Below are 26,740 nucleotides of genomic sequence, written 5' to 3' on the forward strand. Positions count from 1 at the left end.
AGGAAGCATCAGGGACACTTCAGTCTGAAAAAATCAGCAGTAGACATCCTACGCGTAGGATGTCTATAGGGTGATATGGTGGAAATTTTGAAATTCTGAGTTGACCAGTGTGTTCAGAAGGTAGGTTTTACCCTATTTTAACTTGGAAAGTGGAAATTTGACCAAATTTTGACAGATCAAAGCCAAAAGACGAGAATTGCCAGACATCCTACCCAAATTGTGTCCAAGGCCTAATTTTGAGACCAAACCATAGGATGACTCCATAGGCATGTTCTAAATGTTGTATTGAGTGCATGTGATAAATTTCATCTCATTTGGGTCAGTGAAGGGGAAGATTGAACAAACTTTAGCATTTTTGACTGAAAAAGGCAGGGATAGCTAGTTTTGGGGTCTTTTGACATCCAAACTCAAATCTAAGCATAGCATTGGGTTGCTGACATCAAGGGGAAGCTGTGGGACAAGTCTGGGTCAAACAGGCCAAAAAGACATCCTACGCGTAGGATGTCTTTTGTGTGATTTTGGACTCTAAACAAAATTCTGAGCATATCACAGTGATCAGCACCTTAAGGAGAGTCCGTGGTTCAAGTTTGGGTTCATTCTGGGCAAAAAGACATCCTACGCGTAGGATGTCTACTGCATAATTCTGAGACCAAAATTCTCATGTGACCATACCATGCTGTCATATAGCCTTAGATAAGCCCCCTAGGAAAATTTGGTCCAATTTGGAGTTGATTTGACTTAGGAATTCATCAGAACAGACATCAGGCTTCTGGAGCAGATTCTTGATCATTTGACCAACCTATAGGTGTCAGGATCAAAAAGTAAAAAAAGCTGTGAGCTTAGCACATCAAGGGGAAGCTACAGTGCAAGTTTGAGCTGAAACAGAGCAAAAAGACATCCTACACGTAGGATGTCTCCAGGGTCATAAAGTGGTCAAAATTCTACTTTGGCCATATAGGGAGGTTCTAAGTGTCACAAGGATTCCAGAACTTTTTTTTAAAAGTGAATTTGGACCTTGTTTGGCCTATTTACCAAGCAAAGACAAGAATTGTCAGACATCCTACTCTCGGAGTGTATTAGAAGCTCTTACAGCCTAAATCTTGACCTATTGGCATCCAAATTCAATTTTGAGTATACCATTGGGTTGCTGAGCACTAGGAGAATCTTGGGATCAAGTTTGGACAAAATCTGAGTAGTTAGACACCCTACGAGTAGGATGTCTCCCGCTTGATTTAGGACTCCAAACCAACCTATGAGCACACCACCGTGATCAGCACATCAAGGAGAAGCTGGGGTGAAAATTTCAAGTCATTCTGAGCAAAAAGACATCCTACGCGTAGGATGTCTCAAGGCCATTTTTAGGTCCAAATGAAATTATGAGCATACCATTGTGTTGCTGGACTTAAGGGGAGTCTCTGGACCAAATTTTGTTAAATTCTGAGCATATAGACATCCTACGCGTAGGATGTCTCCAGGCCAGTTTTAGGGTCCAACTGTAATTTTGACCATACGAAAGTGTTCACAGTGTCACAGAGATCCCAAATCTTCTTTAAAATTGAATTTGGACTCATTTTGACCATTCTAAACTGCATTTCACTATTTTGGCCATAACTTTCACAAACGGTATCGGATCGGAAAAGTTTTTATATCAAAACGTAGCCTGAGAGCGACTCTACAGATCTTAGAGCATCGTTTGAGGCCTCAAAATACATCCGCAAGTTAGGGGTGTCGAAAAGCGACAATTTGCGAGAATTGTGACGAAACGGTTGCGGTTTTGGACATAGTTTCGACTTTTCCCTAACCAAAGCACTTGAACACAGTGGACTAAGTCTACTTGAAGCAAGCAAAAGATCTTAAGCCTAGAAATCATGTCTACCCTAGATTCAAACGCAGCTTACACAAGCTTGGAGATCTCGACGATAGAGGAATATCCTCCCAAAATGGATCTTCCAAACTTGCAATTGATAAAGATCCATCTTGTTGAGAGAGTTTGGATGATTGGTCATGAGAGTGAAGGACTATATAGATACATTGACAACAATGAGGTAAATCTTTATAGGTGCTCAGATCCATACCTAGAAGAGATAACGGATTACAAGCTCTTATATGTCTACACATACGGAGTCGACTGTCAATGGAGATCTATAGTTGTCGACAAGTATGGACGAGAATACAGAGTTGTAGAAAGCACAAATCCACAGATTGTACTAGAAAGAGGTGGATATTTGGTTAATGAAGGACCACAAATGCCTCCACCAAACACGAGAATTCCTATAGGAATTCCAAGAAGAGAGCCACCAGGATTCCCTTCAAGAGCGATAACCAGAGAAGGATTGGGAGAGTCTCGGGTTAGACTTATAGACAATCCACGAGTTAGACCATCCCAAGTCCAAAAATGGGTAAACAAAAAATACTCCGGAGATAAAGATCCGAGAGATCACGTAACGGCTTTTAGAAGAGTGATTAGAGCAGAGGCAGTTTCAAATTTTGCGACATAGTTTGCGGGATTTGGATTGACTCTAGAAGATGATGCAGCTACATGGTTCGACTTGGTGGAAAAATGGGATTTTGAGACCCTAGATGAGCTGTTTGAGGAGTTTATTGAAGAATTCTCGCCAAAAGGCATTGCTCACAACACGGTCTCGCAAATGCATAGATTCAAACAGAAAGAGGATGAATCAGTACGCAAAGCATCATTACGGCTCAAGAGATATGTTAAGCTCTGTCCAAGAGCGGAATTACCTACACAAGCACGACTGATGCTGATCTTTATCCAGGGAATGAGACATGCGGGCCTTCAGAAGGATCTGCATATGATAAGGAGGATGACGCTAAACGAGTTGATCAAAGAAGCTCTTTATCTAGTGGATAACTGTGAGGCATACAAAGAAAAGGACTTAAAGAGTCAAGGAGATGACACATCCTCTCAGCACAGTGTTTCACAGATAAGTGAGTCCATTGCCAAGCCAACGGCACCTATTGATCGAGAAAAGCTTAATATCGACGACTTGGTCAAGAGGTTGATTCCTCTTGTAAGTTCTGATTCAGGAGAGCCGAAGTGGTGTGAAATTGAGAGAAAATGGACGAACCATACGGGGGAAGAGTGCTATTATAGCATGGAAAATGCTAGGGAGAGGTATGTACAACCTATTCCAGAAGCACCTACTCCACCTAGATACATTACGGGGAATGCGCCAGGACCAGTAAGAGTTTTAAGGCCACAACTTGTCTTAGGACAACAACCTCCGCTGCCAAGTGCTAGAATGCCGGTAGACATGAGATACATGCCAATGATGGAAAATTCAAATAAACCAACGCCAGTGCCAAAGTGATATAGCAACCAAAGTGAGTACTACCCTTCGAAGCAACAAAATGTGAGAGAAACACATGGAGTGGTGAGGCCGGTACAACCTCCACCTCCTGGGCTTCAATCGAAAGAAAGAAGGTATGAAATGGACAAAAGGATATTGCGATTCATTGTAAATAACGGCTTATCTAGGTCAAAGCTTGCTTATAGCCAAGAGGAAATGCTAAAAGAATCTCCTCAACCAGAGACAGATTGTCACAAAAGTCGTGACAACCACTTGTTTAAACAATGTCCTCATACGGAGATCACTGAAGTAAATGCCTATTGTCTTGAGTGTGGCATCACTCACTTGATCCCCGATTGCTCGAAAAAACCAAACCAAATCAGGAAAATCACGACAAATGTATCAGGGATTGTTCAGCTCCCTAGTAGCTCAGAAAATGAAAATGTCGTACCAGTTCAAGTGGTTACGAGAGCACAAGCTCAAAAGAAAGCTGATGAGAATCCAGAGACAAAGAACACGGAAAGTGACACGAGTCCAAAGAGAGATGATGGACTAAAGACAGACGTACCTAGTCAGAAAACAAAGAGCAAACAAAATAGTTGGAAAGCTAGAAAGACTAGGATGAAAGCACGCAGGGAACGAGAGCAAAAATCCCTAGCTGAGAAGCTTACCGAAGCTGAGGAGAAGATAAAACAACATGAGGAAAAGGAGACACCTTCTCTTACACAGATGGTTAAACCTCTAGAAGAACCATCTAGAGAAGGTTAATGAGACATTAGATGCCCTCTTGAAAGCCTATGATGTGAGGCTCAAAAACAACCAAACCCAAGAACACAGGTGGATGACATATCCCGATGCGGAACTAGAAAAGCAAAGGTTTGAAATGTGCCAGAAAATGATTCAAAAAGCCCAAGCTTTACTAGAACCACCAGTTGCAAAACCTGAGGACGTGATCCGTGTCATGCCTACACAAGTAATCCCACCAAACCAGGAACTAAAAGAGCCAGATTCTAGTCATGAGTACAGACCAAACCTCAAAGACCCAACATTAGAACCAAGGATAGTACTGAATACCACGGATAACTCTTCCGAGGGATTTCACCAAGCTATACCTGAGGATTGTAAAGAGATAGATGGTCTTGACGAATTGTGGAAACAAGTCAGAGAGGCCAATGAAGCTGATGACCTAAGAAGACGAGTAGACAAGACTGGTGATGAACGAGGAGTATTTCTACCACCAATAGAGGAATTTGAGACTGGATCTCAAATGAATCTAGACGTGCGATGGTATTGGGGCGACAAAGGATCTGTACAATCTATGGATAGTCAACCCCATTCGCTAAGAACACTACCGTCCTACATGGGAGAGTACGAGACCAAGTCAGATGTGGTTGCAGTCCCATCACAGAGACTGTCTCCCAACAAGGCCATCGATTCAAAGGGGCTAGTAGATATTCTATCTACCCCAGTCACCTGTACAATAATGTTAGCCGAGTTGCTCAGAATAAGACCAAACATGTGGGCTAATGTGGGTAAATGTCTAGAGAAATTTGGTGTAAAAACCCCAATGACTTGAATCGAGGAAAGCATCAAAGAGCTTGAAATGCCTCAACTAAACACTAGGCCAGTGCCATTAAACAAGGTAGGCGAGTATTACGAGGGAGAAGATGGAAACACCACCCTTCCTATGGAATTCAATGGTGTAAAAACCATGGCAATCCTTGACAGTGGAGCTGGTGTGGCCATTGCAACTAAAGAGGTTTGGAAAAATGGGGAAAACCTGCCTTGATATCCACACGAATAACCCTGCAGCTTGCAGACGGACACAAGGAAAAGCCCCTAGGTCTGCTAGAAAAAGTACTTGTTACTTCTTGTGGCATTGAATATGAACACACTTTTGCTGTTGTTGACTTTGGCAAGAAGAACAACTATGACATCATTCTGGGAAGACCATTCATGCGACAATTGAAAATGGTCCAAGATTGGGGTTATGACCATATATACCTGAGACATATGGAAACCATAACAAAGATAAACTTGAAAGACCATAGCTATAGGGATGTGACGAGAACACCGGTTGAGGAGTTTGATTCTGCCACAGTAGCAGGATCAGAACTTCCAGCTTGGTTAGGTAAGCCTAAAGATATGTGGATGTGTGGAGCTTCATAATGTGATAGCTTGAAACGTGAGGAATGTATTCTAGAGCGGGTTATAGAGGATATGGACTATATCCCAGAACCATTTCCTGAAGAAGAGTTAGAGCCTTTTGGATGGAAAGACATATTGGCTACTCTGGATGTGTGCGCCGTGGAGGATGCTCCCACAACAAAGTTTTGTGATGAAAATGGCTATGATGTCGTTCCTTATTTTGCAATGAGTGTAATCCAGGAAAACGAAGAGATCGAGACATCAACAAGCTCTCGAAATAAGGAGCAAACAAATAAATGTGGAGAATCAAAAGATGAAGAAGACGACGAGTTCTATGACTCTGTAGAACACTTCGAGCTTCAAGAAGATCAACGACCCGGGAATCAATGTCATCGCTACACGAATAAAGTGCATCAAAAGTGGATTCCAAAGTCCTCGGTGAAGACACAGCCACCAAAATCATCCTCATACAGGGCTCCTAATAAGGATGAAAAGACTCAGCTAGGAGGAATACGACCAGAGCAACGAGCTAACAATGCTCTAATCAATGGGCTAGAAAAGTCCTCCAAGAAACTACCACCCACGAGCAAACAGATAGTAACTTTCCACTACCAGCCAAAAAATCAAGGGAAAGTACAAGAAGTCAACCTTGTTGAGGATAGTAGCGATAGTGATGAATCTTACGACATCCCCTATCATTAACTCAGACCATCACTATCACCAAACCCTTCAGCAACAACCATGACAGGTCAAAAGAACAGGACAACAAGTCAAAGCCAAAAAGCTCGACAAATCTGGATACCAAAAAGCCAGATCGGCCAAAAACAGATATGGATCAAGAAGACAAAGATCTCTAATGACAAATCACAAGATCCAACACCAAAACAAAAACAAGGAAAGCGTGCACGAACGGGTAAGAATATCACAAAGTTGCAAGCTTTCACAACTCAGGTTTGGGCTCCAAAGAAGTTGATTCAAGCACAAAAAAGTCAGGAATTCATTTGGATTCCCAAACAACCACAGTATCAATTTTCAAAGCCTGAATCCCGTCCCCAACCAAGCGTACAAGGGCTGAAGCAAAGACCACTTTCGACTCACACAACAAAAAGGTGGATCCCAAAGAAGTCTCTTCAAACACAAACGAAGCACGGGCATGTATGGGTTCCCAAATGAGAGCCAGCAACAAAACAACCAATAATCGCAAAGAAATGGGTCCCAAAGAAGAACAACAAAACTGCTGTCAGTGCATCGCCGCTTGAATTCTTACAATTCTTCCTACGATTACAGTACAGTTAGAAGAGAGCAAGTTGCTTCAATCAAGCAATGATACCGGAGCTTCAAAGACCATTACATTGCTTAGAATAGGAAGCCTCGCCAACAAATGCCAATAAGAAAATTGCTTATACCCACATCTTGCACAACATAAATCTTTTCCATGCATTGACTGTGTATGCATAATAGGGCTACATTACAAGGCCTGCATAGGCACAACTTTTAATTGCCCAAGCACAACACATACCCTTTGCGATACCCTATCGTAAAGGATGACTCCAAATAGGAAGGGGGGAGGCATTCTGAATGCGGACCTAACATTATGACTATTAGAGGGCAATGTTTTGTGAGATGCATTGAATTTTTGCGTTTTATTGTGATAATTTTTTGACGAAATTTAGAGTATATGTCCTCATAGTAGTGTTACAGAGGAGTATGGGGACAAAATCCATATATGAGCCCTAGGGACATGTGTATAGTGTCAATAGCATTTAGATTTCTATTTGAATGATTTTTCTTTTGTTGAGTTGTTTTAAGATTTTCTTTGTTTATTATTAAAAATAAATTAAAAAAATCCATAATCCACATGAAGAAAATACTGACGAGAGGCCTGAGCACTACAAAGAGAAGAAGGTACAAGGAAACAATGAAACTTCACGAAGTATGTCTCAGCAGCCACTACAACAGCCGAAGAACTTGTCACAAAGCAGTGTCAACATGCAACCGACAAGTCATAAAAGTCAGAGTCGAGTAGCTAAGCCACAAAATGAGTGAGGTGTTAGTCCCAAAGCTTCAAGTAATATTCTCTGTGGTCTAAACGTCTTAGCTATTCTAGGTACTGCTCAAGCTGGAAGATTTGAGCATATTTACGTTGTGTCGCTCATGCTAGTATAGGTGAGCAAAAGAGTCGAAGTCTAAGTACTTAAGTTTGGTGAAGTGAAGGAGAAGGTCCAAAAGACACTCACGTACTGAGCACAGTGAGATACGAGTGGAGGAACTTCTACATCGAAAATCCTTCTTGGAAAGGTGGAAGCTATTGAGACATCTTTTGATGTCACATGTGCTACATTTATTCCTTGAAACACCCATCATCTCCTTCTTTCACATTGCATGCTTTTGTTGACAAATTTCTCATATGCATATAGAGTGTCCCATAATTGGCACTTGCATCAAGCACTCTTTCCGTGTTTCACCCAAGCACTCACCTTCCATGAACATGTACTTCACGTTCAACTGCTCAACTCCAATAAGAGCGTATACCAAAGGCATTTTTTTCCCACCGGGTTTTTTTCCTTTGGTCATCCAAGTTTTAGACCCTAATCTAATGACACCTATCACCATCCTCTTGTACATATTGCTTCTACATCAACAATAAGGAAATGCTACTTAAATCAATTGACAAATGAATTGGAGCACCAATTTCAGATCATAGCATACTTCTCCTCAATGGCGAGTCGAAGAATGGCCTACAATGACAAATCTGCAGACAACACTAACAACATGATTGCACAAGAACAAAGAAGTCATCAATGACAAAGAGCAGACATAAGGGTAATCAAAGGATCTCAAAATCTTGTCCTTGATAATGCGCATCGAATGCTCGGCAGGGTTTTGAACCTCAAATTATAATAATTAAGTCATGGATTCGGCCTGCTAGACAGACTTTGCATTGGAGTGCAACTTGGCCTAAAGAAGTTAAGGGTTTAGCCATACAATTTCTACAAAATCCTTACAAATTTGTCATTGGCTCACAAGATCAGAAAGACAATCACTCAATTCTACAGATTGTAGAAGTTGTTTCTGAGAATCACAAATACTTGGAATTCACAGATTTGCTGGAGCAAATGATGGATGGAGCTTTCTCTATCCATGATGATAAGAGTCAAGTTAAACGACATTTTCTTTTTGAATTTAGATCTGGCATTAGACCTATAATGACAGAAACACATGCTGCAGCTCGGAGCGTGGATGTGAAAGACATAAAATTCGTCATCAATTATGATTTTCTTGAATCATGTGAAGACTATGTACATCGGATTGGACAAACAAGACAAGCTACTGCAAAGGCTATAGTCTATACTTTCTTCCAACAACAAAACGACAGCAAAGACCCCATCGCCATCGACAATCAGGTCATGTCGGGGACGACATGAACGCGGAAGGGGGGAATGTTGACCGTTGGGTCAACAACACAACATAACTCAAGTTTCGTACCAAAGTCTTATCTTTTGCGAGTTATGAAATGCTGCGGATTATGGCTATAAATGTCATTTGTAATGAGTAGTTATTCTAGTTTCAGAAGCCGGGGTGCAATGGCACTTTTAGATTGTAAATACAAAGCCATTTGACCCTTTCAACCCCATTTTTGGTTAAACCTAAGGTAGCCTTAGTATATAAGGTACCTAGGTCATTTTGTAAAAGAGACTTTTATCATAATCAAAACTTTAGCGCTGCCGTCTACTGTGTGAGAGAGAGAAAGAGAGTGAGTGTGAGCTTCATCCTCTCTCTACGCCCGGCTCGCTCAACACATTGGAGATCCGACTGCACCATTGGTGTAGGCTCGAGGAGAGCTACGCGACAACGCCAAGCATTCCACGCGAGACGAAGCGCACACGTCGACGCATCTACGAGCTATTTGTGGCCGTAAGTGTATCAAACGATGTCTGTTTTCTGCATGCTAGTAGTCTATAGAATCGTGGCGACATAAGCTACGCATAGGTACTCATAAATTTCAGTTTCGGGCACTTTCAAAATTTTGCTCTGTCATCCTACGCATTTTCTGCAGATGGGTTTAGAGTGTAGAAGCTTAGGGACAGGTGTATCCTAGTGAGGGGATGGTGTTCCTTAAGTTTCCTACGAATCTGGCATGATTAGGTGAGTTACCTTCCGTATGTGTGTATGTGGCTAGGTGGTGTAGTGGAGGGCAGTGAGGTTCTTGATTGTGGTTTAGTTGGCCTTCCTGAGTGTTGTATGTGTAGGATGGTCTCAGCCTGACAAGCTTAAGAGATTTCCTTGGTGTGCCTATCGTGTCATTTGTGTCCTCGATTGACATTATGTTGATCTAGGTAGTGTTTGCATGCACTTCATGGGTGTGTGAGTCACGCTCCCCATCCAACAGTCTTATAGTGGCTTGCTTTACCTATGTTTCATTCTATTGCTTCTTATTATTCTTTGTGCTCAATTTTTCTAGATGATGAGTAAATTTCTTGAAGCCCTTAATATATACATCTATGAATTTCTCACTTGGAGTGTCCTCTTTAAGCTCTACCCACCCTACTTGTGACATTGTCACTTGCGCACAATCAAACTTCACCAAGTCCTGAGCAAAGGCCATGGCCTCTAGCAAGTAGGAGTCACCATTGAGTAGCTTTACTCCAAGGCATGGAGACATGTCAAGATTTAAACAATCTTTCTTTAGCTCGTTAACAATCCGAGACTCTTTGAAGGGAAATAGCTCTTTATCTTGAAAGAATAAATGGACTTTCTCATCACTTACACCATTTGATAAGTGAAAATCTAGATACCATGGACTTGAAGTTGAGCCTGTTGCATCGACTAACTTTGACATTGAGCCATTTTTTGTAAAAATAACAACACATATGTAGACAGTATGGATTTTAATGCATCATATGACCTTAGGGTCATAGGTAAGAAAAAAGCACCTGCACAAATTTTTTTTATCATGGAGTACCTCTACAAAAAAGCATGTAGTGGCCCAAGCCCATTGGGTGGCCTTGTAGAGAATTTTAGCTAGCATCCTATGGTCCAAAGCCATAGTGTACCCTCTTTGCTAGGGAGGAACCCTATGGCCTTAAGGCCATAGGGTGGTCAAGGTGCCCTCTAAGGGTATTATGCAATACCTCTACAAGTAAAGCACCTAATGACTTCAAGGCCATTGGGTGGGTTTGATGCCCCTGTAGAGTATGTTGGCACACTATGGCCCTAGGGCCACATGGTGATCTCTATGCTAGTATGGTGGCCAAGGTGTCCTTGGGTGGCCTAGGTACCCTTGCAAAGCCTCCATGTGTTGCAATATGCATGTGGTAGTGATGTGTGTGAATTCACTTACGACCGCCGTGACATTTTTCCCCTCATTAGGAGGTTTTGTCCCCAATGCATTGTATATAGGCCCATCACTCTAGGGCTATCTTATCTTTCCATTGCACACTAAGTAATACACTCTCTGGTGTGTACCTTGAGCTTCCTTCCTCTTCTCCAAGTTGTGTGTGTTTTCTTGCAATCCTAATTCCAACAATTGGTATCAGAGCAGGTTGCGTCCTCTCGGGCTTAGTCGCCACAACAGCTCCAGCACATGCTTGCTCACTTTCTCCAATTTCTATGAACTTTGGCAAGCATTCACAGGGCAAATATTTTGGGCTCGTTTCGGCCTCCGTTTTCACGACAAGAAATATTGTGAAGGCTATTTTGTCATTTTGTTCATAATTTTTGTCATTGCCATTTTTTGCATAACAGGTCCCGTATAGTCTTCTACAGATTGTGTTATATAGCACATGTTGTTCCCACTTTGTTTCTCCTCATTTCGGGAAATTTCCACATCAGGTGCAACATTTGCCATGGCTGACAACAACATAGATGTGTTCAAGATGTTTGCTGCTGAGGATAGGTTGGATGGGGGCTGCCATAAAATCTAATATCTAACTAATCCAAATAATTTTCTCATAATAAATTGATCATTTAATGTGGGAGAATAAACAGGAACAAGAGTTAGAATATAGACATGTGCTTATGGATCTATCTCAACACGGGGCCAAAGTCAATGGGTCCAAATGAGAGATGGTATTCCAAAGAAAAATGCTAGCTAATGGAGCTTAAAGACCTTAGGGTTATCTTCATTAAAGACCTTCAAAGGTTAGTGTTAAAAATCCTTAGACTTAGGACCTTAGGCAAGCTAGGGTTGTACTTGAGGTGGGAACCCGGCCCAAGCTTGAGGTGCTTGTCGTGCTTGCTGACTAAGGTGCTTTTTGTGCTTGCTGTGGCTAAGGTCCTTGATAACTAAGGTGCTTAAGGTACTGCATGACTAAGGTGCTTAAGGTGCTTCATGAATAAGATGCTTGAGGTGCTCAAGGTGTTCCAAAAGTCAACAAGGATCCTTACATATGGGGGGGTGAGCCCTACTTGTAGGAGCATGAGAGAGAACACACACATCCTCACTCAAGGCAAGCCTAGTCTAAAGAGGTAACAAGGACACATGTCAAGCTCCTCTCTATGTTGCCCTCATAAGGTGTCTAAAGCCTATTGGTTGGCCTCTAAAGGGGTCCAATAAGATTTTAGCTAATTAAATTAATTTTTTACGCATATATCGAGTCCTCTCTCTCAAAGGGGAAAGAAGGACACTTGTCTAAGGACTACCCCTATTGCTAATTATGACCCAGGATTGTGATTGGCTAGTCTTGAGAGAGCCAATGAGTTTCAAGCAAGGCCAAAAAGAGGGGGTCGACCATGCAACTTGGGGGCTAGCTTGGGGGGTATACTTGCCCCCTCCACCCCCCCCCCCCCCCCCCCCCCCCCCCCCCCACACACACACACACACACACACACTCTCTCTCTCTCTCTCTCTCTCTCTCTCTCTCTCTCTCTCTCTCTCTCTCTCTCTCTCTCTCTCTCATTGTGTGAAGTGCCAAGTGCAAGAACTCCATCTCCTTCTCCAAGCTTGTTGAGAAGTTGAGGGCCTTCACCAACACTCTTGGCCATGGAATGCAAATCCAACCAAGAGCCATGTTCCAATGCTAAAGCTTACCATCTTCTCTATCTTCATTACTATACTATTATGCTATGCTAAGCAAGAAGAGTGATGATAAGTGAGGAACTATTTCTTTCTCATATGAATGTTTCTTCTTCCTCTTCTCTACCCTCATTCCTTGCTAGCTCTCTCCACCTTTGAAGGTGTTTGAGGTCTTGGGGCTGAGGCCCGGGACAAGTTAATGCTTTCAATTAGCTAAGTTACTGGCATAATTGTGGTGCATGAAGCTATCTATCTTCATTGCACCATCAAGGTCTTAAGGAACACAAAGCTTGTATTGTATCAAGTCTCTCTTTAGGGGAGAAATTATAATACAAATGCCTTTTGGAGGGGGGACCGACTCCACATAAATCCAATCCTCAACTGTTGTCAAGTTCTCTAATTCTCTCTCTTGTGAAAGTATTGTTCAAGCCAAGTTAATTAAGCATAATGTTTATGTTGCTATTTCTAATTAAGTTCTCCCTCTATGTTCTCAAAGTAGTCTCATAAAAATGTTCACGACAATTTTTTTAATTTCGCTATTCTCAATGTTCATAGACCATTTCCATTACATTGGTATGAGAGCTATTAGTTTCTCTTTTCTTGCTTAAGAAGAGAGGTCCTTAAGTTGTCTATGAAAGGTTGGACTTGTTCATTGCAATAGGGTAAGTGGGACAGGTTATCTTGGTTGAAAAGGACTTACTTTGAGGTACATATCATTGGAAAGTATAGTCTTAATAATGGAGTCTCTCGGAGCTTGCCTTTGGCTTAACCATTATTGAGCTACTAGCAAGCTCAACAGGAACCATAATCAATCGAAAAATGTTATACCCTCTCCACTAGTCTTTGCAATCAACAGTCTCTAAACCACGGGTGTGGCTACTTTGAGAACTAATTTTCAAAGGTAAAGAAGAGCAGCGACTAAGGTTTTTGAGGGTACCAAAGCACAATTAATTTATACATAAGTTTAATTAGCATGGCTGACAATAATCAAGAGAGTACAATGAATATTGACAGCTTTGATTTTGCACATGAAGGTGCTAGTAATGATGCCCCAATGTTTGTGAATTATCTTGTTACTAGGTTGCAACAAGCTATGGGCAACCCTGCTTTGCAAGCCGAAGTTACTCAACAACTTCATGCTTATGGGATTTCCCTTCCTCTCCAAGAGGAGAGAGATCTTAGGAAGCCTCTTGATGGACTCCCAGAAGAAGACTCCTCCCATAAGAGAGGAGGAATCGAAGGAACGAGAAATCACTAAGTTCCTATGAAGAAGTGGCTCCACAAAGACGGTGGTCTAGACGATTGCCAACTCCTCCCAAGAGGAAACGGTCAATCCATAGTCCTTCTCCTCATCACTCGAAAAGGGAAGAGAGGAAACAAAGGAAGAAAAAGACAAGAAAGAGGTCACCTTCTCCTCCTTCTTCTTCACATTCCTCCTCTTTCGAAGAAAGCAACAGCTATTCTCCTAGAGAATATAAGAGGATAGGACATCATAAATCCTACCCTGCTTAGAGAAGGTCCCAAAAGCTTAAGAAGTTCAAAATGGGAGGAAAGAGTATCTCTTTTCTTAACTATGAGTTGACAATTTTTGGGATTTACATTTCAAGACTACTATCTTTCAAAGGATAGAGTTGGCCAAGCAAAAGCAACAATTTTATGTGGGATTACCTAAAGAAATGGCCGAGTATGTCAACTCCCAACGGCCTGGTTCTATCATCGGAGTAATCCACCACACTATGGTTGCTTCGCGCATCAATTTCCAACAAAGGGCTAAAAGGAATGCCAAGCCCATGGAAAACAAAGACAAAAATGAATCAAGAGGGAAGAACAATGCCCAAAACTCTTCCCAAGGCAATTCAAATAACAACAACAACAATAATCGGTCCAAGGAGAAGGGATTTTAGAAAGGTAAAAATGAAATCTCTCCTGAAGAGCTAGAAGCTTTTTGTAAGGACCACAAATGCTTTAATTGTGGGGAGAAAGGACATGGATATCATTCTTGCCTTAAAAGAAATGCCCGCAATGAGACTCCTAGAGCTTCCACAATCAAAGCTCCAAAAGAGGAAGCTCATTACAAAGGATCACCTATCTCCTATGCTTGAGTAAAGGTAAGGGAGCATGATGCCTTCATCTTGTTTGACCCTGGCTCTACTCACAATTTCATATCAACGGAGTTGGCCACCAAGTTAGGCATTCAAGCTCATGAGATGGGAGATGTTGTTGTAGTTGATGGATCCTTAAAGGGGCAAGAAGCTACATTCACTCCCTTGATTAGGAAATTGAGGATTCATGTCCAACGCTATGTAGATAAAGAAGATTTCTTCATCTCTCCTCTCAAACATGAAGATGTCATCCTAGGGGCACTCTGGTTTGATCGTATGGTTTTTAATGTAAAGTTTCCTGAAAGAAGGATGTTTTTCAAGTACATGGAAAAGAACATGCACATAGATTCTAACGAGCCTGGTCATACCATACCCCTTGTAAATTCTCCTGCTTTTGACAAATCAATGAAAAGTTCAATTTCTGCGTACATGATTTTTGTCAAACAATCCATAAAAGGTCTTAATGTTTTATCAAATGAAAATGGTAGGAATCAAGAAGAGTTAGACTTGTCCAATATTCTAAATGGATTCCAAGATGTTTTTATCGATGATATCCCTATAGAATTACTGTTACCATATACATGTGGTAGTGATGTGTGTGAACACACTAGGACCGCCGGGGCATTTTTTCCCTCTTTAGGAGGTTTTTCCCCCCATGCATTGTATATACACCCATCACTCTAGGGCTATCTATCTTTCCATTGCACGCTAAGTAACACACTCTCTATTGTGTGCCTTGAGCTCCCTTCGTCTTCTCCAAGCTGTGTGTGTTTCTCTGCAACCCTAATTCCAACAATCCAGCACACACCTGCTCACTTTCTCTGAGTTCAGTGAGCTTTGGCGAGCGTTCGCAAGTCGACAAAATTTTTGGGAGCGCTCGAAGAGCTTGGTCTGCGCAGAATTTTGATTTGGGCTCATTTCGGCCTTCGTTTCCACTACAGGAAGTACTGCACAGGCTATTTCGCCATTTTGTGCAGAATTTCTCTCAGTGCCGTTTTCTGCATAACAGGTGCCTTATAGTCTTTCACGGTTTGTGCTATATAGCACAGGTTGTTCCCGCTCCGTTTCTCCTAATTTCGGGCAGTTTTCACATCAGGTGCAGCATTTACCATGGTTGACAACAACACAGATGTGTTCAAGATGTTTGCTGCTGAGGACAGGTTGGATGGGGACAACTACCCTATGTGGGCTTATATGATGCAACATGTTCTTGTGTCAAAGGGTGTCTGGAACATTGTGCAGGGCATTGATGTACGTCCTGGTTTTGAGAATGTAGGCGATGTTGAGGATGTTGCAGGTCTTGCTGCAAGGATTGCAGCTGTTAAAGTTGTTTTGCCTACAGCAGAACAAGCTCGTTGGGATGTTAAAGATGCGCAGGCTCATGCATTGATTGCGTTGTCTGTGAAGCGCACCATTGTTCCTCACATCCGTTCAGCAAAATCTGCAAAACAGGCTTGGGATATTCTAGCAGGTCTTTATGCAAGCCGCAATGAGACTAAAATTGCTTTGCTACGTAAAGAGCTAGAGTCGAAGATTATGCATGAGGAAGATGACATGGACACTTTCCTTGCTAGTGTCAAGGATATCAATGAGCAGCTTATTTCTGCAGGGGAAGTCATTTCAGACAGTTCCCTTGTGCAGACTGTTCTTGATGCCTTACCAGATTCCTACCAGACTTTTGCTAGTACTTGGAGACTTATGACCCAAGAAAATCCTGAAGTTGTCAAGTTTGATGCATTATGCACATTGCTGTTGCAAGAGTCACTTTCCAGAAAAAACAGGACTAGGCAGCGTGCAGTTGAACAGGCTTTTATTGCTTCTCAAAGAAAGGGTGGTAACAGTAATGCAGCCACTTCTTATGGTTCTGCTGCAAGTGGCAAAAATTCTATTCCTAATGCTTCTGCTGGCAGCACTTCGTCTGGAAATTCTGGTGATAAGGGCAAAAAGAAGATGCGTTGCCATTATTGTAAAGCCAATGATCACTTGATCAAGTCGTGTCCTAAGTTGAAGGCCAAAGAGGCTAAGAAGAAAGAGGGTGGTTCCACTGCAAATGCTGGTTCCACTACAAATGCAGCCATTGTTGAGTCTTTTGTGAAAGGAGACTGTAATGCTGATGTTGATGCAGAATGGGCTTTTAGCGCAGAGTGCACTTACAATCCTGCTGTCCATGATGTATGCTTGTCAGCTGCTGCAGATTCACATGTGTGGTATTTTGACAGTGGTGCTACAAAGCACATTACCTCACATCGTGAATTGTTTACCTCTCTCGAGTCAGTCCCTCATGGGAATTCAGTCACTTGTGCCAACAACGCCTCTTATCCAGTTCAAGGAGTTGGAAAGATTGTGCTCACTGCTGCTAATGGCAGTTCCTTCACACTTGTTGATGCACTTTATGTACCTGGGATCAAGAAGAATCTCTTGTCTGTATCCGCACTTGCTAGACTTGGACTTGTAGTCAAATTTGTGGATGACAGATGTACAGTTCATGATCTCAGTTTTGGTGATGAAATTGTTGCATCTGGCCTTTTGTGCCGTGGGCTGTATAAGCTCACTTTGTATGACAAGTGTGGACAAAATTTTGCAAATGCTGTTGCAGATTCAAGGGCTATTTCAGATGCAAAACTTTGGCATGCACGTTTTGGTCATCTGAATTTTGCTAGTTTGCTGCGTTTGCAGAAATCTGATATGGTTGCTTCTTTGCCGCCTCTTGAAGCACCTGTCAAACATGTTTGTGAAGGCTGTATTTTGGGTAAGATGCAGCGTTCTAAATTTCCAAAGGATGGTTCAGTTCGGGCCACATGCAGGTTGCAGCTTGTGCATAGTGATGTTTGTAGGCCCATGCAAACTCCGCCCTTGGGCAATTACTTGTACTTTGTGACTTTCATTGATGATTACTCCAGGCATGCATGGGTATTTCCGCTTAAAGCGAAGTCCGAAGTTTTTATGTGCTTCAAACAATTTCTCGCTATGGCTGAAAATGTCTCGAAATGTACTATGGGTACCCTCCGTTCCGATCGAGGGGGGGAGTATATGTCTCATGAATTTAATGCATTTCTGGCTATTCGTGGGATAAAACACCAATGTACAGTGCCTTATACACCTCAGCAAAATGGTGTTGCTGAGAGGAAAAACAGGTCACTGACGGAAATGGCACGATGTATGGTCAAAAGTCAAGCTTTGCCGCATTCTTTTTGGCTTGAGGCCATTATGTGTGCCACTTATGTACTTAACAGGTGTCCTATGAAAGCTTTGTAGTCTATTACTCCATATGAAGCATGTCATGATAGAAAAACTTCTATTGAGCACATGCGTGTTTTTGGCTGTTTGGCATATGCTTTGGTGCCACAAGTGCAGCGCAGAAAATTGGATGATAAGGTTGTCAAATGTATTTTTGTTGGTTATAGTGCTGAAAGAAAAGGTTACAGGTTGTATCATCCAGAAACAAAACGTATTCTGGTTTCTCGGGATGTAGTGTTTGTGGAAGATTCTGTTCAGCCCTTGCTGTCATATACTAGAGACAGTAATGTAAGCTCACAGGACATTTATGACACTTTGTTGCCTCTTTTCAGTGGTGGAAATACGAATGTAAGTTCTAATGAGGCAAATGTACAACCTATGGGGGTTTCTGAAAATGTTTTAGATCAGCCTATTACTGATGCAGATGTACATGATGTACTTGATGAGGAAAGGGCTGAAAATGAGCAGGCTAGAGGTATGCCAAAATGGCTGGTGCACACTTTGCGTGACAGTAAATTGGATGCACCTTTGTCTAGTCGTACTCGTTCAGGCTCTCGCCATGCATCTTATGCATCAGATTGTTATGCTTTGGCTGTGTCTAGTTTACATGATGTTGAGGAGCCTCTATCTTTTGATGAAGCACAGAATTCAGAAAATTGGATGGCTGCCATGCAATCAGAATATGATGCACTTATAGAGAATGACACATGGACTTTATGTGATTTTCCTCCTGGCGAAACGGCCATTGGTACGAAGTGGGTTTACAAGTTGAAACGCAAGCCGGATGGTGAGATCGATCGCCATAAGGCTCGACTTGTTGCAAAGGGTTCTGCACAACAAAAAGGCATAGATTATGAAGAGACTTTTGCTCCCACTTGTCGTATGACTACTGTGCGTTTTCTATGTGCATTGGCAGCTCATTTTGGTTGGGATGTACATCAATAAAACATTGTTACTGCTTTCTTGAATGGTGACATATTTGAGGAAGTTTATGTAACGCAGCCTCGCGGTTTTGTCATAAAAGGACAAGAGGACAAAGTGTGCAAATGTAACAAGGCTCTGTATGGGTTGAAGCAATCTCCTTGTGCTTGGTATGAGAAAGCTGACACTCATTTGGTCAAACAAGGCTTTCGTAACAGTCCAACAGAAAGCACATTGTATGTAAAGCGTGAGGGTGATGTACTTCTCATTGTGGTTCTTTATGTTGATGATTTGCTGATCACTGGACCAAATGAGAGACATATTACTGAATTTAAGGCTGATTTGAATGCTACTTTCAAGATGAGAGATTTGGGGCTGTTGCATCATTATTTGGGTATACAGTTTAAGCAGTGTGATGGTGATATTGCCGTGTGTCAGAAAAGTTACATAGAGACATTGCTATGTAAGTTTGGAGTTGAGGATTGCAAACCTATTGCCACTCCCATGGAAACAGGTTTGAAGTTGAGTCTACATGATGTTGGTGATCCTGCTGATGTCACTCTTTACCAAACTACTGTTGGCTGCCTCATTTATGTATGCAACACAAGGCCGGATATTCAGTTTGCAGTCTCACAGGTCATCAGATTTATGCATAGCCCAGGGTCTAAGCATTGGCAGGTTGTCAAGAGGATTTTCCGCTACCTTAGTGGAACTTTACATCTTGGCTTGTTTTATCCCAAGGGGGGATCATTGCCTCCACACTTACATGCTTTTTTGGACTCAGATTGGGCTGGTTATTTTGACACGCGAGTGTCCACAAGTGGTTTTTGTTTCATGCTTGGCAGTTCATGTATATCATAGTTGAGTAAGAAGCAACCTACTGTGGACACTTCGAGTTGTGAGGCTGAGTACAGGGCAGTCTTCATAGCTACGGTTGAGTGTGTATGGCTCAGACGCCTTATGGCTGATTTGGGTGTTGGACAGGACACTGCCAACACTATCTACACTGACAGTCAGAGCGCATTGGCAGTTGTGACGAACCCAATTTTTCATGCTCGCACAAAGCACATTGAGGTGCATTACCACTATGTTAGGGAGAGGCTCTTAGCAGGGGAGATCAGCTTGGCTTATGTGCCAACACAGGACAACCTTGCAGATCTTTTCACAAAGGCATTGTCTTGTGAGAAGTTTGAAGCTTTCCGCAAAGCTTTGGGCTTACTCCCCTTTGTGGACTGATCCTGTCCTCAGGGCATGGCACTTCCCTTTACTCATGTGCCAGCTCTTGTTCACCGCATCACTCCAGGGGGGATTTGTTACCATATACATGTGGTAGTGATGTGTGTGAACACACTAGGACCGCCGGGGCATTTTTTCCCTCTTTAGGAGGTTTTTTCCCCCATGCATTGTATATATGCCCATCACTCTAGGGCTATCTATCTTTCCATTGCACACTAAGTAACACACTCTCTATTGTGTGCCTTGAGCTTCCTTCATCTTCTCCAAGCTGTGTGTGTTTCTCTGCAACCCTAATTCCAACACTTACTCCAAAATGAGGGGATGATGACCATCGAATTGAGCTCCTACCATGAAGCTCACCGCCTAACAAGCCTCCTTATCGAGTTTCCCAAGCTCAACAAGAGGAGATCATGAGGCAAGTACAAGAATTGGTAGACAAAGGGATGGTGTGTCCTTGCTCCTCACCCTTTTGTCTCTAGTCCTTTTAGTGAAAAAGAAAGATAGTACATACCACATGTGTATGGACTATCGAGCACTAAATCATATCACTATCAAAAACAAATTTCTCGTACCAAGGGTAGAAGATCTGTTTGATAAGCTACAAGGCTCTACCTATTTTAGTAGGATTGACCTTAAAAGTGGCTATCATCAAATAAGGATAGTGAATAAAGATATTGTAAAGACCGCGTTTCGTACAATATTTGGTATTTATGAATATCTAGTCATGCCTTTTGGTTTGACTAATGCACCGGCCACATTCAATCGTTTAATGGAGAAATTTTTTAGACCCCACCGCAATTTCACTGGAGTGTTCTTTTTTATAATATCATCATCTACTCCAAGTCATTGGAGGAGCACAAGCAACATCTCCAAGTAATTTTTCAAGCTTTAAGGGAGAACAATCTTTTTATCAGTCAAAAGAAGAGTGAAATTTTCCTTCAAGAGATTCAATACTTAGGTCATATTATCTCTTAGGATGGTATCCGTATGGATCCATCAAAGTTGGAGGTAATATAAGCATGGCCTAATCCAAGGAATTTACATGACTAAGAAGCTTTATTGGTATGTGTGCATACTATAGATGCTTCATAGGAAAATTCTCTCGAATAGCAGGACCATTGCATGACTTAACAAAAAATAAGATCAAGTACTCATGGACTACTAAAGAACAAAATCCTTTCAACAAGCTCAAAGAGAAGTTTACTTCCCAACCAATCCTTATGCTTCTGGATCTCTCAAAATCATTTGAGGTCCAATGTGATGCTTGTGGTGATTGCCTTGGAGCAGTATTGCTTCAAGAAGGGCATGCCATAGCATATGAGAGCCGAAGGCTCAATGCCAATGAACGGGTCTTGGGCATATACAAAAAAGAGCTTTTAACTGTTCTACATGTCCTAGACACATGGAAGCAATATCTATTGGGGACTCCATTTAAGTCTCAAGTACTTCATGACACAAAACAAGCTTTCTGACAAACAAATGAGGTGGGCAAATTTTTCTTCACGATTTTATTTTCATATTGCTCACATTGCTGGTAAGCATAATCAAGTGGCCGATGCACTTTCACGATGACCAAGAGTCAATGCGGTGTCTATAGCAACTCACATATGATAGATGAGTATGCTACCGATTCTCACTTTAAAGACATAATGTCAACCCTTGCATTGGAGAAGAAAGAAGAACCATTCACCTTGCAGGATGGTTATCTTCTCCATGGCAAGAGGCTATGTGTTACCCACTCCCTTCGTGAGAAATTCAAGCATGAATCCTATGCTCCTCCCTATGCGGGGCATAGAGGCATTCAACCTACTCTTCAAGGAGTAGAGACGTACTTCTATTGGCCTACCATGAAATTATACATATATGAGTATGTTTTAAAATGTGTGGTATATCAAAAGACCAATATGATAGAGGGAAGCAACCTGGATTACTTCAGCCATTGCCAATCCCTAATTCACCATGGGAGAGTATATCCATGGATTTTATCTTTGGATTATCTAAGTCTATCCATGGGAATATGGACAATAGTTGACAGGTTTAGCAAGCAAGCATATTTTATTCTTGTCAAAAAGACTATAAAGGCACACTAAATGGCAACCCTCTTCATATCTCATATTTTTAAATACCATGGATTGTCAACATCCATCGTGTTAGATAGAGATCCTAGAATGACAAGTAATTTTTGGAAAGGTCTCTTTGAAAATCTAGGTACAAGATTGAATTTCTCTTTGGCCTATCACCGACAAACGGATGGCCAAAGTGAGATAGCCAATCTTACGATACTAGATCTACTAAAGACTTATGTAACAGAAGTAGATGAACACTCACAATGGGAGAAGTACTTACCCCTTGTAGAGTATGAGTACAATAATAATATCCATACTTCTACCAAAAAGGCAACTTTTGAGATCATAGAGGGAAGACCTAAAAGTTCCTTACTACTTAAAGTACATGGGAAGATCTTCGTTGCCGATGAGTATGGCCGTGACCTCCAAGATCTTTCCAAAAGATTAAGGAGGCTATATCCATCGCTCAACAAAGGCAAAAAGCTGCTCTGATAAGCACAGAAGGGCCTTCACATTCAAAGAAAATGATTGGGTCTTACTCAAGTTTTGTAAGGCTTGATTGAGGCAAACAACGAGCAAAAGTGCTACGAGCCACCAAAAGTATTATGCTAAATTAGCAAGAAGATACTATGGTCCTTTTCAAATCTTGACGCCAATCAATGAAATGGCTTACCAACTCAAGTTGCCCAACCATTGGCTCATACGCAATGTTTTTATATGAGCCAACTCAAGCCTTACAAAGGAGAGCCACCAACAAACCCATTATTGAAGACCCCCCAGAAATCAAAGACTAAGAAGAGGTGCTACGACCCGAAGCTATCATTTGACCTGAGGACAAGGTACTATGACATGGAAAGATTATTCGACAGTATCTTATTAAGTTCAAAAATTATCCTTTTGAAGATGCTAGATGGATGCAAGGAATACAGCTTAAGGATAGTATGAATCTTGTCAATGCTTACGATGCTACATTAGAGTAAGCAAATAAATATGTTTTTATAAATGATCAATGTTTTTGTCTTATAAGACTAATTCTCTTTTTATTGTGCAAAAATTTAAGTAGTATGCATGCTTAGAATCATGTTTGTGATGACGACGTCTCTCAAACACCAAGTAGAATTTGTCACTCTACTTTGGGATAATGAAACGGACTCAAGAGTAGACATGCTTGCAGCAGCTAAGTCTCCCAATCCCCAAATGGATTAGTCATCCATCTTGGAATGATGTCGTAGGGTAAAAAGGGATCCTCTACCCTCTTAGAAACATCGACTAATGACTAAGGCTTTATCTCTTCTACCTCATAGTCGAGGATGACTATGATTTCAAGAGAGAGGTAATGTCATAAAATCTAAGATCTAACTAACCCAAATGATTTTCTTATATTAAAATGATCATTTAATGTGGGAGAATAAACGAGAACAAGAGTTAGAATATAGACATGTGCTTATGGATCTATCTCAACACAAAGTCAATGGGTCCAAATGAGAGATGGTTTGTCAAAGAGAAATGATAGCTTAAAGACCTTAGGGTTATCTTCATTAAAAACCTCCAAAGGTTAGTGTTAAAAGTATTTAGACCTAGAACCTTAGGCAAGCTAGGGTTGTACTTGAGGTGGGAACCCAACCCAAGCTTGAAGTTCTTGTTGTGCTTGCTGACTAAGATGCTTGAGGTGATTGTCAAGCTTGCTGACTAAGGTGCTTGAGGTGCTTTTTGTGCTTGCTAACTAAGGTGCTTGAGGTGCTTGTCGTGCTTGATGACTAAGGTGCTTGAGGTGCTTCATGACTAAGGTGCTTGAGGGGCTTAAGGTGTTCCAAAAGTCAACAAGGATCCCTACATGTGGGGGGGGGGGGGGGGGGGTGAGCCCTACTTGTAGGAGCATGAGAGAGAACACACACACCCTCACTCAAGGCAAGCCTAGTCTAAAGAGGCAACAAGGACACATGTCAAGATCCTCTCCATGTTGCCCTCATAAGGTTCCTAAAGCCTATTGGTTGGCCTCTAAAGGGGTCCAATAAGCTTCTAGCTAATTAAATTAATATTTTAAGTATCTATCAAGTCCTCTCTCTCAAAGGGGAAAGGATGACACTTGTCCAAGGACTACACCTATTTCTAATTATGACCCAAGATTGTGATAGGCTAGGCTTGAGAGAGCCAATGAGCTTCAAGCAAGGCCAAAAAGAGGGGGTCGACCATGCAACTTGGGGGATAGCTTGGGGGTGTACTCTCCCACACACACACACACACACACACACACACACACACACACACACACACACACACACTCTCATTATGTGAAGTGCTAAGTGAAAGAACTCCATCCCCTTCTCCAAGCTTCTTGAGAAGTTGAGAGCCTTCACCAACACTCTTGGCTCTGGAATGCAAACCCAACCAAGAGCCATGCTCCAATGCTAAAGCTTGCCATCTTCTCTATCTTCATTACTATGCTATTATGCTATGCTAAGCAATAAGATTGATGATATACTAAGGAATTATTTCTTTCTTATATGAAATGTTTCTACTTCCTCTTCCCTACCCTCATTCCCTGCTAGCTCTCTCCACCTTCGAAGGTGTTTGAGGTCTTGGGACTGAGGCCGGGGACAACTTAATGCTTTCAATTAGCTAAGTTACGGGCATAATTGTGGTGCATGAAGCTCTCTATCTTCATTACACCATCAAGGTCTTAAGGAACACAAAGCTTGTATTGTATCAAGTCTCTCTTCATGGGAGAAATTATAATACAAAAGCCTTTTGGAGGGGGGACAGACTCCACATAAATTTGGTCCTCAGCTGTTGTCAAGTTCTTTAATTCTCTCCTCATTCTCTCTCTTGCAAAAGTATTGTTCATGCCAAGTTAATTAAGTATAATGGTTATGTTGCTAACCCCTAATTAAGTTCACCCTCTATGTTCTCAAAGTAGTCTCATAAAAATGCTCACTATAATTTTTTTAATTCAGCTATTCTCAATGTTCATGGGCCATTTCCATTACATGGACAATTACCCTATGTGGGCTTACATGATGCAACATGTCCTTGTGTCAAAGGGCGTTTGGAACATTTTGTAGGGCATTGATGTACGTTTTGGTTCTGAAGATGTAGGCGATGTTGAGGATGTTGCAGGTTTTGGTGGTAGGGTTGCTATTGCCAGAGCTGTTTTGCCTATGGCTGACCAAGCTTTGTTGGGATGTAAAAGATGCATAGGCTCATACATTGATTGCGTTGTCTGTGAAGTGCACTATTACTCCTCACATTCGTTCAACAAAATCTACAAAACAGGCTTGGGATGTTCTAGCTAGTCTTTATGCAAGTCGCAATGAGGCAAAAATTGCATTGCTGCGTAAAGAGCTGGTGTCGAAGATTATGCATGAGGAAGATGACATGGACACTTTCCTTGCTGGTGTCAAGGATATCAATGAGCAGCTTATTACTCTCTCTCTCTCTCTCTCTCATAGTTTTGTTTCCTTGGCGAGCACACATACACAAGGAACAAAACACATCCAATTCATTAAACATACACACACTCTTTCAAATATTTAACACAACTCAATCAAAGATTGTGCTCCCTTGAGCAATAATGGTGTCTCTCTCTCTCTCTCTCTCTCTCTCTCCCTTCTCTTGTAAAAATCTCTCTCTCTCTCTCTCTCTCTCTCTCTCACACACACACACACACACGCACACGCACACGCACACGCACACGCACACGCACACGCACACGCACACGCACACGCACACGCACACGCACACACACACACACACACACACACACACACACACACACACACACACACACACACACAAGGACAAGTATACACCCATGTCATTTAACACCAAGAATAATGTTCCCAACAAGATTATATAAAAATCATCATAGGGACATGGCATTGAACTATAATTATACCAAATTCTCTCTCTCTCTCTCTCTCTCTCTCTCTCTCTATACATACATCCTCTCTATCACTCTCTCATTATCCCCCACCAACTCCCCCTTTCTCTTCCCTTGCCTCTTTCTCAATCTCTCTCTCTCTCTCTCTCTCTCTCTCTCTCTCCATCCTCCACCCTTCTCTCTCCATTCCCCCCCCCCCCTCTCTCTCTCTCTCTCTCTCTCTCTCTCTCTCTCTCTCTCTCTCTCTCTCTCTCTCTCTCTCTATCATTGCAAGAGACCGTAAACAAACAAGGCGAAGACTTACGAGGACTTGCAATGGAGAATGGCACACTAAGGGTACTTGTGGTTTAGAATGAGAATCTCAAGAGGACACTTGAGATGCAAACAACACCTTTGATGCAACTTGAAGAGGAAGTCAAGGAATGTAAACGCTCTCTTGTGGACTTGAATGCTTTGAAGGAGCGAATGAGCAAAGTAGAGCATGACCATGTATTGAAAGAGGAGAAATTTGACACTATGATCCGGGATGTATGCGACATGAAAAATGTATGCACAAACAAGTCTTGGGATGATGTATGTGGTAGCAATGTGGTTTCTAATTCCTCACTCATGCAAGCTATGGTTCAAACAAAGAATGTTGAGAATGTGGATGTGGAGGAGTTGAAGGAACGGGAGCGACGTTCCAAGAACATTGTTATTCGTGGAATTCCCGAAGAGAAGTTAGAGACACCTCCTTCTCTTGCCATTGTTATTGAAGATTTCTTCAAAACCCACTTTGGCATGTCCGGAGTTATGGTCTATGGAGCACATAGAGTGGGGAAGCA

Source organism: Adiantum capillus-veneris, chromosome 3 (assembly GCF_014529385.1).
Source record: "Adiantum capillus-veneris isolate H3 chromosome 3, ASM1452938v2, whole genome shotgun sequence".
In the NCBI taxonomy this organism is placed as follows: Eukaryota; Viridiplantae; Streptophyta; class Polypodiopsida; order Polypodiales; family Pteridaceae; genus Adiantum; species Adiantum capillus-veneris.